Here is a 15,689-nt window from a genome sequence, read left to right as displayed (position 1 = left end):
GATAGATAGATAGATAGATAGATTGATTGATTTAGCTATGCAGGGCCGAACACAGAGAGGGCAATATAATGTAGAATTTTTGGGTTGTGTACACAAGAAGATAACAAGGTGTCGTTTTTAACAATTTAAATTCCCAAAAGGGGGAGAAAATATAACACTGACTAGAGTTATCCGCGGAGAGAAAAACCTACGAAAAAACACCATGGTAACCTCGCAAAAAGGGAAAGCAAATTAAGACCAAAATACCCTCTCACTTTTTGTTTTATAGATTCAAGCTCAAAGTGGTTCCGTCATTCATGCGTTCCATCTTTGTTATTATAACTTTCATTAGATAAAACTTCCCTCTCTACTCTTAGTTTTCTTTTCAATTGATACTTGAAAAGTTGATGAGAGGTTGCCCAGAGACGAAAGCATTTGTCTCTAAGACTTTCAAATGAGTCCACCATACACAATCTTTCGCCATAGCAACCAGTAGAATGAAAACTGCCTTGCCTTCCCTGTTAAAGGAAGGTGGCTTTTGGTTGATCGAATTGGTCAGCGCCCCACCCATGCCAGATTCCTTAACTACCATGTCTATGATGTAGCGCATGGGGTGGAGGTTGTCATGGATAGTTCTGCCCGGCACGGCGCATGTTTGCGCCTTGTCGACCAGTTTCTCGATGACAAGCGGTAACCTTTCGGCTAGCATTTGGCCCAAATTTTCCAGTCTGCATTGAGCAGAGTGATGGGCCTGAAATTATCTGTAATGCTCCCCTTATTTGGGTCTTTCTTTAGCAGTGTCACTGCTCCTTGGCTCACAAAACTGAGGATACTCCCATTTTGCTGCCAGTTGCAGTAGATTGTTGCCAAGAGATCTCCAAACAAGTCTGGCATATGAAAATAAAGCTCATAGAGCCGATCATCCAAGCCCGGTGACTTGTCTCTCGCGCAGTTTGCCATCGCATTATATCAAGCGGTTGTAATGGGATTTTCACAACACTCCGCCTCTCTTGCCGATAGTCGTGGCAGGCTACGCTGGTAGGCACTAAAGTCTATCCTGCGTTCCGACCCACCAGTTGTCCCGAGCAGTCGGGCAAAGTGCTGCTGAAAGGCCTCATACACCCAGTCGATCTTGAGATAGTTTTCGCTATGACAAAGGTGGCAGCGTGGCGTTCTACTTTCAGCAGCCACGTGTAAGTTGGTGCCATCTGGCAGATTTACAAGATCTGGGACTGATTCAATTGTCTCTTGATTCGCTTGAATTAAGACTTCAACCCCTAGTCCAAATAATTTTTGCTGCTTCAGGACAGCAATTTCTAAGATGTTGCTTACCTCTTCGAAATTATAGCAGATGGTTGACACCAGCCATCGTGTTTCCATCTCAGTGGGCACATCTTTTATTCTTACCTTCACCACACTACAACCAAGGTAAGTAGGAATCATTATGATTTTCTCGCATTCAAGTGTCTTTGTTGAAAGTTCTTTTGTATGTTCTTCTGTGTCGAACCTTACTTCGTCAGTGAGAAATCTTTTACTCCTTCTAATATGTTTTTTGAAAACATTTTTCTACCGTTTGTTGAGTGACGTGTTCTAGCCTTTTTGTTTTTACGCTTAGAGTTTTGTAAATTATAATTTGTTTTTAAATGTCCTGTAAAATGTCTTTTGGCGAATTTAATTTTATCGTTCTTTCTTCTTTGCATAATATTGATTTGTATGCTAATATTTCTTTCGCTGAAAAAGAAACCAGGCACCTTCTTTGCCTCAAAACAGAAGCAAAATTGTTTGTTCATGTTAGTGGTGGAGGTGGGGGTGGCAGTGGAAGATGACAGTGGTAGTGGCAACGTTCATTGTCTTAGGCATGCATTCATTTTCTCTGCTTTTCCTTCCCATTCGTTCGGAAGGAACGCTTGCGTCAATGTGTGTTGTCGAGAGCGGCGAGTTGGCAGAATTGTTAGCACGCCGGGCAAGTGCTTAGCGGTATTTCGTCTGCCGCTACGTTCTGAGTTCAAATTCCGCTGAGGTCAACTTTGCCTTTTATCCTTTCGGGGTCGATTAAATAAGTACCAGTTTCGCACTGGGGTCGATATAATCGACTTAATCCGTTCGTCTGTCCTTCTTTGTCCTCTCTGTGTTTACCCCCTTGTGGGTAGTAAAGAAATAGGTATTTCGTCTGCTGTTACGTTCTGAGTTCAAACTCCGCCGAGATCGACTTTGCCTTTCATTCTTTTGAGGTCGATTAAATAAGTACCAGTTACGCACTGGGCTCGATGTAATCGACTTAAACCATTTGTTTGTCTTTGTTTGTCCCCTCTATGTTTAGGCTCCTGTGGGCAATAAAGAAATAAATATGTGTTGTCGTGGTTGTTCAATTGTGTATGTGCGTGCGTGTGCGTGTGCGTGTGTGTGTCTGTGTGTGTTTGTGTGTGTATGTGTGTGTGTGCGAAAGTGAATCTATATTTTCTTTCTTCCTCGTAGTTGTCGGCAATGGAGGGAAGTCAGTCACCGATTAGCACGCAGAAACGCTACCAGCTTCACAAAAACAATCCATTTTTTTAGACAGATAGGAAAAAAAATTTTGATAAAATTTTTAAATCCGAAAATTCACCCTTGAAGAGCGAATTTTCGAGCGAAAGACGCGCTCAGGCCAAAGCAGGTGTTGCTAATTATCTTTTTTCACCAAAATTTGCAAATACACATACATAAACATGAATTTTTTAAGCTTACGGGAGACAACATGACAACAGCCAGTCGATAGATAGATAAGTTTCTTTATTGGCCACACAGGGCTGCACACAGATGGAACAAGTTACAAGGTAGAGCTTTTCTTTTGGGGGATGAAAAAAACAAAAAACAAAGGAAACAAAAAAAAGGTGGCGTAGGTTTTCGATTAAAAGGTATCGTAAAAGGGAAAAAAAGAACAAAAAATATTAAAAAAAGAAAAAAAGGAAAAGGAACAAAAGAAAAGGGAAATGAAAGAAGAAAAAAGGGGGGAGGGAAAAAAACGATCAATAGGGATCGTGTATCACAGTGTTATGATGTATGGTGTAAAGGGGAAAGCAAGTAAGGTTTATCCGTGGGAAGAAAAGCCTACGAAAAAGACCACGGTAACCTTGATCAATATTGTTATATGTTACCACATTTGTTTGCAATTTCTGGGTTCATAGGATTATGCTCAAGGTGGCTTCGTCATTCATACGTGCCATCATTACTACATTCACCCATCTTTTTTTAAAACATTCGCTAGACAAAACTTGCCTCTCTACTCTCACTTTCCTTTTCAAGTGGTACTTGAAGAAGTTTATGAGAGATTGGCCAGAGAGGAAAGTATTTGTCTCCAATCCTTTTAGACGCGTCCACCAGATACATTCTTTCGCCATAGCCACAAGGATGATGAAAATAGATCTTCCTTCCCGTTTGAAGGAAGGAGGCGTGACAATATTGACGATAGACTCAGCTGATAAACCGACTCGTCCCACAGATAGATAGATAGATAGATAGATAGATAGATAGATAGATAAACCGACTTACATGCCAACAAACAGCCAAATTGAGTATAACTGGCAACCAGGGAAAGAACAAACATAGATACGTGCATACATTAATCGAAAACAGAATAAGTTGACTAAAGATATGCATGCATGTATGTATGTGTGTGTGTATGTATGTATGTATGTATGTATGTATGTATGTATGTATGTATCCATGAATATGAATGAATGGATGAATGAATGAATGAATGAATGAATAGACGTATATATTTCTATGTTTTTTAGCGATGCAGCTTCAATTCCTGGTTCTCAGATTTTTTGCCTAAGATACATTACGGTTATGTGATATATCTGTTCGCAGTCAATGGTCAATAAACGAGACTTTTGGTGGTAATCAAACGATCCGTTAGCAACGTCTGAATATGCTTTGCACACACGCACGTGATCGTATATGGTGTGTCTGTGTATGTATATAAATATATATGGGTATATATATATATATAGTATATATATATATATATATATATATATATAGATATATATATATATTATATATCTATATATAATATATATATATATATATATATATATATATATTATATATAGTATATATATATATATAGGCACAGGAGTGGCTATGTGGTAAGTAGCTAACTTACCAACAATATGGTTCCGGGTTCAGTCCACTGCGTCGCACCTTGGCAGAGTTTCTGCTATAGCATCGGGCCGACCAAAGCTTTGTGAGTAGATTTGGTAGACGGAAACTGAAAGAAGCCCGTCGTATATATATGTATATATATATATATATATATATATATATACGTATGTGTGCGTATATGTTTGTGTGTGTGTGTGTATCGCCAACATCGCTTGACAACCGATGCTGGTGTGTTTACATCCCCGTAACTTAGCGGTTCGTCAAAAGAGACTAGCTTACAAAGAATAAGTCCTGGGGTCGATTTGCTCGACTAAAGGCGGGTGCTTCAGCATGGCCGCAATTAAAATGACTGAAACAAGTAAAAGAGTAAAAGACTATATATTCATATATATATATATATATATATATATATATATATATATATATAGCGACGGGCTTCTTTCCTTTTCCGTCTACCCAATCCTCTCACAAGGCTTTGGTCGGCCCGAGCCTATAGCAGAAGACACTCATCCAATATGTCACGCAGTGGGACTGAACCCAGAACCATGTGGTTGGGGAGCAAACTTCTTACCTCACAGAGATTGTGTAATTGTTGAGAAATTTTCTCACCAGGTCTTCATTTACCTCCAATAGAATGGCGGTGAAGTGAACAAACATAACGAAAAGGCGCTGGGTTAAATGGCTTCGAGTATTTAGTCTCTGTTCTATACGCTACGAAATTTAAATCCCTCAGCGTTTGATATTCCCTTCCTTTTCTCCAGAATCTATTAAACAGGTTCCATTCACATACTGACATCGATTCAATCAACCATACACTTTCTCCCTACAGCCTTCTAGCACAGTATTAAATCATTGTTTATTCCTCTACATATCAGCAAGCATTGTGTTGCATCTTTTACATTTATTTTTTTTTTCATTTCAGATAAATCGATATATTCGCTAAGAGCATTTCCCTTCCACTATAAACAAATTTCATGAAACTAGAAAACTTTACTTCTGAATTTGCACTCAAGAGATTCGAGTTCTAACTAAATACTGAAGTTTTATGCCACGATGGGACCTTTATCTAAAGCTTCCAGTGAAATCCAATACGCTACTGTATAGATTAATCTTCAGTTCCAAACGTGGCAGAAATTAACCCTTCGGGTTACGTTTACAGTATTAAACAAGTTTTCTTTCATCCAAGTTATTATATTTGTTCTTTCTATTTCACCTCCTATTTTTAATTATAGTTTAGTTCCTTATCGAGCAAAAGATAAAAGACATTCGAGATGTAGCCACCCAGATATTTTAAAATTCGCTAGAACAGCATGTTTTAATGTGTCATTTATTTACTTAAGATTTACGTGCTGTGTAATTTTAGGGAGACTCGGTTGCTATTTCTATCTGACAGAGTGACCAAATCTGTGATGCTTGAAACTAAAATGTGTATGAGGCGTTTCGGCACAGCTGTTTTGCCGCCGCCTATAAGGCGTCGTTGATTCGATGCTGACTTTTTGACATCAGACGCTTTAACGTTCCACTCATTTCAATGTTTCTCTCCTTTTAAAACGACTCTCGTTCTCTTTTCCCTTTCTCTCCGTCTTTCCCTTTCTCTTTATCACACATCCCCTCTCTGTTTCTCTCTCTCTCTCTCTCTCCCTTTCTCTCTATTTATGTGTAAACATATAGTTATGTTTGTGTAATATTTTTCTCTCGTTCTCTCTCACTCTCTATATGTATGTGTATATTTCTGTGTACATGCACATGTGTGTGTTCCCCTCCAACGCAAAAACGAACTGTTGTCAAAACAAGTTAAATGCCCAGAAGGCCGTGCAAAATCACCAGCGCCCAAACAGCGGCACCCAATTGTCTCATTACAAACCAAAGCTGCTCAGCTATGGCACTTCTGTTTTTTATATTATTATATTTTATCTAATTTTTTTTTTTTTTTTGCTATGGGATATGTATGATCATATTATCTTTATTTAACCAGGATGATATTCTTTGAGTCTAATCAGGCAGTTATTTGTAGTAGATGCATTAAGAACCTGGAGGTCTATTATACATTTATTTGTGTTCCATGGTCTTGGAATTATCAAAGAATTATTGCAAATCCCAATCACATTCGTGCATTTCTCTTAATTGATCGGTAGGAGTAGGCTGTGTATCTGGAACCAAGAGTACAGTTGAAGAAGTACTTACAAGAGTGCAAGAAAGTGCTGATACTTGTGCGACCAGATCAATAGCAGTTATATAGATAGATAGATAGATAGATAGATAGATAGAGAGATAGATAGATAGTAGATAGATAGATAGATAGATAGATAGATATAGATATATAGATATATAGAGATATATAGATATATATATAGATATATATATAGATATATAGATATATATATATACATATCTATGTATAGATATACATACATATATATATTATATATATACATATATATATACATATTTATACATAGATATGTATATATGTATACACACACACACACATATATATACATATACATATATATATATTTGTATATATATATATATATATAGATAGATAGATAGATAGATAGATAGATAGATAGATAGATAGATAGATAGATAGATAGATAGATAGATAGATAGATAGATAGATAGATAGATAGATACATTCAATTCATACACACATACAAAAATGCATGCACACATACACGCATACACACATGCCCCCCCCACACACACACACACTCCAGGAACATCATTCGTGATGAGTTCCAGAGCACTCGAAAGTTGCGTCCTGAAACCATGAATGTTCGTTTCGTAAGTTCATGCATGTATGAGTGCCCGTATGTGCGTGTGCATGTGTGTGTGTGTGTGTGTGTGTGTTCCATGCACTATTCTCGTCATTCTGGCTAACAGACTCTCCTTTCGCAGACACGAGAGCCTCCTTATCGTTTATTTTCATCTTCTGGCTTTGTTGATTTTTTTGCTTTGTTTGTGTGTGAGTGGTCGACAAAAGGTGCTGAGAGCCGACTCGTGTTCTTATCACTACTGGCCTACTGATAGAAATAGGATTTATAGAAAGAAAGAAAAAAATACAAGACAACAAAGGAATAAGGAAAAGAAAGAAAGAAAAGAAGAAAGGAAGAAAGAAAGGAAGAAAGGAAGAAAGAAGGGCTATAAAGCGGTGGGGTTGTGTAAATAAAACTGTAGGATCATTATGAGGTTTGAAAGAGAAACTAGCATCAATAATTCACTTAGCACCGAAATTCTTCGTATCTTATTTACCTTCCGATGTCGAAGTACTGTCTTGAGGCTGTAGTTTCTTGTTTTTCTTTTATTTATTCACTATTTATATTTCGTGCTTGTAGATATATAACTGTAATATACGAACACTTTTTCTTAGTATATATTATAATATATATATATATGATCTCGTGTGGCTTTTAGTACAATAAAATACGTTTCATTCTTTGTTTAAAACCAAATAGCCATTGTCTATCTTGCCTAATGTATTTTTTTGTTTTGTTTTCCGTTCTTTTTTTCCTTTTGTTCGTGATGGTATGGTGTTTTTGTTCTCTTTTTTTTTTGCTTTCTTTTTTTTTTTTACTTTTACTCTCAACTTTAGATCAGGATACTTATGTTCTGCACCAAAAAACACACGGCTTTGATCACGTTACACGATCGTGCTGAAAAAGCTTTCTCTTCAATATATGTCACTGAATATATTATATACATACATACATATATATATGTGTGTGTGTGTGTGCGCGTGTATGTATATATACATGCATATATATATATATATATATATACATGGAAGGAGAGAGAGAGATGTATGATTCTTTCTAACAACCTATCAAATTTCTTTTATCTATATGTATTTATACATATATACACGCATATATATATGTGTGTGTACATATGCATATATATATGTAAACACATATACATACACACACACATACATACATACATACATACAATATATATATATGTATGTTCAGCAAAATTTAGATTCAAATGAATATGGTACTTAAGTTAGATGCACCATATATATATATATATATATATATATATATATATATTATATATATATATATATATATATATATATATATAATATATATACATATATACATAATATATATATATATATATAATATATATATATATATATATCTATATATATATATACATATATACATATATACATACATATATATATATATATATATATATATATATATATATAATATATATATATATATATATATATATATATACATAGGGCGGATGACTAAGTCACAGTCATGTGTATAAAGGAGGTCACAAATAAGAGACTGGACAACTTTTGAATTGGCAGCAAATCGGTGCAGATTGAAGAGGCGGCCAGAAGATCGATACCCGACATTTATTCCTAGAGAGCTAACCTTAGCAAAAAGCATAAGTAAAAGCAGCAGCAAAGTATAAAGAAAAGAGAGTTGGGGCAAGGATGTCACCTTACTTGACACTATTTCTACAGCAATGGATCCAGTCATGCTACCAACAACATTGACCCAAGCCTCCATCCCATCATACCTCTATATATATATGTGTGTGTGTGTGTGTGTGTGTGTGTGTTTATCATAACGGCACTTGAGGTGACTACCTGCTAGGAGGTGGAGTTAAAACCCCTAGATAAACCATGAATAACACTGAAAAAACAACAGCAAACAACAGTAGTCGGGCGAACGGGTAAAGAATTTAGGCATACCATCATAGCTAAATACTATATAGTCTGGCATTTGGATACATTTGTATCATGATTCTGAGTTCTGGCGAAAAAGCCTTAACTCTCCTCAGTAAGTTTTACCAAGGGAAAAAATTCAATTCGTCACGTTGAAGTCTGAATTGTTTTGCGCCAAAATCTGAATAGCTTCAGTGTTAATATATTAATAGGGACTCAATATTCAAATGCGAAAACTTACATAGATATCATTATTGTTATTATTATCTGCAATAAATATAAATAATTGACAATAACAAAAACAATAATATAGAGGGTTGAAGGCGTTAAATAGCGTTATATATACATACATATATATATATATCTGTAAATACAATATGTGACAATTATTCAGTAGCCATAATTGTCACATTATATTTACCGATAAATTCCTCTATTAACGTAATATAGAGGTCTCTTTCATTCTTTTATTGTCTTACAATGTCTATCAATACATACATACATACATACATACATACATACATACATAATATATATATATATATATATATATATATATATATAATATATATATTGCTTTTTTCCATTTCAACATTAGTGAAGTGAAACTATAATAAAAAGTATTACAGGGTGCTTCGAGCTCTAACACTTAATTTATGTTCTCTTCCGATTTTTGCACATATAGTAATAGAGAGATGATAATAGTTTATATAAGGCGGCGAGCTGGCAGAATCGTTAGCACGCCGGGCGAAATGCTTATCGGTATTTCGTCTGCCGCTACGTTCTGAGTTCAAATTCCGCCGAGGTCGACTTTGCCTTTCATCCTTTCGGGGTCGATTAAATAAGTACCAGCTACGTACTGGGGTCGATATAATCGACTTAACCTGTTTGTCTGTCATTGTTTGTCCTCTCTGTGTTTAGCCCCTAGTGGGTAGTAAAGAAAGAGATAATAGTTTATATACGTGCATAAACTTTTGTCATTAGGTGACCCGTGTGCAATTCTCGAGAGCAAATAGATAAGGTCATAAATGATATAAAATTAATTGACTTCAAACGTCGAGAAACCAGCTCAATGGGAACTTACCATTTACATAGTGCATCACTCGTTGATCCCAATAACAATACAGGAATGCCTCAAGTCGGTAATTGACTCCAAGACACACGACTAAACTTGAAAAACGACATAACATGAATTTTATTTTAATTTATTGATTCATATTTGTTTTGATAAATTGTTTGTACATATTTTTATACGTCTTTTATTTGATCTTTCACTTCAGTTTTGCTATTCTGGTGTCTATTAAATATGCTTCCTGAGACCGACATAAAGTCGCATAAATCGACGGAAGTTGAGGTGTATTTTTCCATGAATTCACTTCAAACAAAAAAAAAATAGTGTGAAGTCAAAAAAAAAGACGTAACTCGAAATGACGTGAACTGAGGTATACCTGCACATCAGTATCAATTCCTAATCGGAACTGTTTTTCATTTCAATCATGTTGCTATTTCTGGAGTTCAGTGTTCGTCCTCTCTTCTTCCGACCTTCCTATAAATAAGCCAAATTGAAGGCCATGTAAATACAATATCTCTTCTTGAGTTGAATTCCTGGTGCAGCAGTGACGCTCGGTAAAATGGATTCTTGAGAACAAACGAAAAGAAACATTGAAAATAGCCTCCAGTCATATTTTTGCTTTTTCCTTTTGTTGTTTGCTTTTTTCCAACTGAAATTCAATTATTATTTTCAGTCTTTGATGTTAAAGAAAAATTACATTTTTTTGATGTTTGATTAATGATGTAATTAAATCTAAAGTCTGAACACAAAAGATCACACACGTACATGCGCGTGCGCACAACGTGCTATAACAGACGCTTTCAATTAGTGAAACTGTTGAACGAACTTCACTGTTTATTATTATATTAAGGTAATATTGTCTTTGTTAATGAAACGCCAACGTCACATAACCTTAAACAAAGCTTTGATATTGAAATGTAATTATTGAATGGGTAAATCTTTTCACCTTGGTGGTCAGGGGTCTGTTTGATCAAAGACATGGGATTGTTTCGCAGCAAGATATTTGAGTACTACTTTATACACTATCTAAGGATCTCCACAGTTTCCTATGAGTCTGTATATGTCCAGCTCCATTACGTGAAGTGGATATGAAACAAACACACTTCGAGATACGACTTCAATCTTTCGTATTTTTTCCATGAGAACATTAAGCAAAATAAGAACGTGCTTAGGACATTAAGAGAAGCACGGTCTTACGGCATTAAGGGAAATACGGGCTTAGAGTTTTAAAGGAAGCACGAGCTTAGGGCATTAAGGGAAGTACAGCTTTAGGGCATTAAGGATAGCACGGGCTTAGGGCATTAAGGGAAGAACGAACTTATGGCATTAAGGGACTATGGATATAGGGCATTAAGGGAAGCACGGCTTTAGGGCATTAAAGGAAGTACGGACTTAGGGCATTAAGGGAAGCACGGGCTTAGAGCATTAAGGGAAGCGCGGACTTAGGACACTAAAAAGGGAGGGACTATTGAAATGGTAAATAGTTTATAGCACAATCGAAATCACTTTAAACGTGCTAAAGTAATAGTCGAAGTGGTTTATATGGTCGGAAATTTAATTTCGAAGTGTTCATGGTATAATAGTGAGGATCTGACCAAAGACTTTGCAATTAAGAAAGAAGTAGGAGAAAACTTTTCAACTGTTATTTATCTTATTGACTCTGGTGTGCTAACGATTCTGCCAGCTCGCCGCCAAAAAGTCGCGATTATTGGTCAGATGTTTCACATCCCACTTTGACTATTGTTGTTTTCGTTGTTGCTGTTGTTGCTGTTGCTATTATAGTTTTTATTTAGGAGCCAGAAATGCTCACACCAAGTAGACAGACCTGTGAAATAATAAGATAAAGACGGCTTTCCAGCCACGAGCATTCTGTATTTAGACACAGTTTATATTATATACAACTACATTTATTAATTAGTTCATTGCCCATCTGTAAGACAATGGGATATGATTTGAAAGATATTTAGCGGCAATTTCTGGCACGTCAAGTGACGATGGAGACACGCATTTTAATACATTTGAGACTGTCGTTAAACCTCAACAATGATTATCAGTTTTCAATTAAAGCTACACAATACAATTTTGTAACTGTAACCTCGGGCACGACTTCTATAATTATAAATATTTTCTCAATTTTAAGTTATTTTAAGATTGGGAAAACTCATTATTTCGTAGCCGAAGACAGAAATTTGCAAACAATAAACAAAAATATTAGCAACACTAACAATAATAGCAAGCCAAACTTGAAAGATATTAGCAAGTGATATTAGTATTACAAAACAAAGGGCGGTTTTAGACGTGGGTTAAAACCAGTCAAGTAAAGAAATGTAAAAGTGGTAAGTGATGAAATAATGCTTCTTTCTTAAGGAATTTATCCAGAAACAAATTTAAATAACTTATGTGTTCGTATGTACTAGTATATCTGTACGTGTTTCTTTGTATGTAAATTTCTGTATGATTTTTCCATTCTTCTCGGGCGTCACACTAATACACCTTGTTGTTCCCTCGCCTGTCTTCGTCGTTTGTTTTCTGTAAATTCGAACTATATATAGAGAGATAGAGCTGGAATCTGGTTTCTTTCCGAGATGATGTTAAGAGCTGGATATGGTTGAGGAAGCTTCTTCTTGACATTAGTCGTTGGGCCGAATGTTGACGTCCCAGGACAAGATGGCTTTCATCACTAGCAGCCTTTGACATCTCCACTCGACTGGCTACTGTCTGATATGAGCAGGAACAATGTCAACGAAGAAGTGCAACCTGTTTGTGTTGGTTATGTTTTTACATTCACACATGTCTTTTTAATCATATTTTTTATGACATGGTGGAAAAATGACATATAGTGACAAACAAAAGAATTATTATTGTTACCATCATTGCTATTCGTATTAAGGCGACGAGCTGATAAAATCGTTACCGCACAGAAGAACGTGCATTGTGGCATTTCTGCTGGTTCTTTACTTTCTGATTCAAATGGCCCCGACGTTGACATCGTCTTTCATCATTTTAGGGTCGGTAAAATAAATATTAGTTGAGCACTGGACTCGATGTAATCGACTTGCTCATCCCCTCAAAATATCTGGCCTTTTGTCAAGATTAGAACTAATTAACATTATTATACTTCTATTCTTGTGGTGTGGGAGCTATGCTCCAAGAAGTTTAAGTTAATGATGTGCTTCCATTTCTATTTACATTTAGAAAATAATACCCTAAATCGTGCTTTGCTAATTCCTGATAATTTAGACCTTTAAGCCAAACCGAAAGAAACTGAAGTGCCCACTATATAAAAAAAAAATCTCCCCATCAGCCATTTTTGAATTACAAGGTCACCAATAAAAATGTTTTTTTTATATAATTTGTCAGCCAGTGAAACCGTCGTTCAAGCTATTAACTACGATGCAAACCGAGTTTAAATCGAACTTCGTCGTTCATTTTGGTATTTTAACTACTAGAATATGTGATATAAATTTTCCTATAGCTTATTATTATTGTCCGACGTCAGCACATATTTTTTGGTTCTCGTTATATGCTTTCATAAGTTTTTCATATTTTTGAAATGTCATCTGCAAATAGAACCTGCAATTGTGCAGAGTATTTTGTATATAAATTGGTTTTCAGAAGCAGCTACGATCGTAATATTGGATATCCTTGGACGAAAATTTCTTTTAAATAATTATGTTCAAATGTTCACTACATCGATTCAATTACATTGGCTGAAAATGTATTCGTATAAATAACTCAAGAAGTGACTTATCGATTATTGCTATGAATATATATATGACAGAATAATTTCAAATTAACTAAAATATCATGTGTGCTGTTATATGACAACATTGTATATCATACATTGTATTTTTGTTCCTGTTTCACCAATAAATTATTTTGATTTATAGATGATTGAAAATTTAATGAAATTCGTCTGTTTAAATATGCATATTTTAATGTATTTCTGTTCGTTTGAATTTCTAGATATCGACTTTAATGTTAACTTGTTAAAAATGTAGCAAAGCGAATACAGATACAACATTGAATTTCTGGAGACTTTGCTTCCAGTGACTTTCCGGATTAAAGATTTTTTTTGGAACTAGGTGATCACTTTGGTTAGCACAATCTAAATTAAGTACCAAAATAATTAAATAAAATACAGGTACTGTACATTAGTGTAAATCAGTGCGGGTTATATATAAGAGGTTCCGGATCTTCAGTGTCCGGAAAACAGATGTCGTACCGATTGTATTTATAGAGCCATGTGGATCGGGGTATCATATCTGGTAAGATATTAGTACGACTAACATAATATAAGAATTCATGGAAACTTTTAGTGAATTATATTGGCTGAAGTCAGTAGTATAAAAGCAGTTGAAAGGGGAAATGTTTCAAGTTTTATTAGATATTTCATCTCTTCAGATAAACGTAAGATTCTAAGTGGTCAGTTGCTCGTTCCTTCTCGAGCCACGCCTGGCTTATAAGGGCCGGTTTCCCGGTTTCTTTGGCGTATAGGTTCCCCACCTGGACGGGACGCCGGTCCGTCGCAGGTGAGCTGCAAGATACAGGAGGAAAGAGTGAGAGAAAGTTGTGGCGAAAGAGTCAGCAGAAGTTCGCCATTACCTTCTGTCGGAGTCGCGTGGAGCTTAGGTATTATTCATAAACACACACTGAGATTCGAACCTTCGATCCCTCAACCGCGAGTCCGCTGCTCTAACCACTAGGGCATGTGCCTCCACATATGGTTAGTTGACCTACAAGAAACTGCAGCCAAGTCTAAAATCATTCCCCTAGATTCTACAAAGAGAAGATATATATATCAAAGATAGTGTAGTCTTGCATGTGAAGCTGGTAGATCACAACGTCAACGCTCTTGGTCGTTGGTCTGTGTGATCAGAGTTAATCAAGCGGCTGTATTTAGTGTTTGTCTTTTTGGTTGACTCCGTATCTTTATCCACTGAAGACAGTCTGAAAAAAAAAATTATTGAAAGCGACAATTATTCTGGAATCAGCAATTATCCTAAATATTAAGCAAAACGTCCTGTTGTCGCTTCTGCACACTATGTAACTTGGATTTTGGTGTATCATGGTCACTTGGTGATCCCTTGGCCCTGTACAAATTCCTACGGCATAATATATTTTGTACCTACCCCCGTAGATATATTGATACACACATGTAGACAAATCAGTTGCAACGTACAAGTATTTAAAAAAGTATCCTTTTATTTACAGTGTAGTTTCGATGTACGGACGTTTCTATTGCGTCACTCTGTCCAACGAGTAATTAAACAAATATACGAGGTATTATTTCTTTCATTGTTAAGGCGGCGAGCTGGCAGAATCGTTAGCACGCCGGGTGAAATGCTTAGCGGTATTTCGTCTACAGTTACGTTCTGAGTTCAAATTCCGCCGAGGTCGACTTTACCTTTTATCCTTTCGGGGTCGATAAATTAAGTACCAGTTACGCACTGGGGTCGATGTAATCGACTTAATGGACTTGTTTGTCCCCTCTATTTTTAGCCCCTTGTGGGCAATAAAGAAATAAGAATCGTTAGAGCACTAGACAAAATGCTTAGCGACATTTCATTCAGTCTTACTTTCTGAGATTAAATCCCGCCGGGGTCGACTTTGCCTTTCATCCTTTCGAAGTCGATAAAATAAACCCCATTTGAGCACTGGAATCGATGCCATCGACTATCCTACTCCCCAAAATTTCAGGCCTTGTGTCTATAGTAGAAAGGATTATTTCTTATATTGTCTCTTCTGAGTTACTTTACTTCTATCATTTCATCCAGCATTTGGTATTCCTTATGT

Source organism: Octopus sinensis, linkage group LG9 (assembly GCF_006345805.1).
Source record: "Octopus sinensis linkage group LG9, ASM634580v1, whole genome shotgun sequence".
NCBI classification, from domain to species: Eukaryota; Metazoa; Mollusca; class Cephalopoda; order Octopoda; family Octopodidae; genus Octopus; species Octopus sinensis.
Note: the sequence above shows the minus strand (reverse complement) of the source record.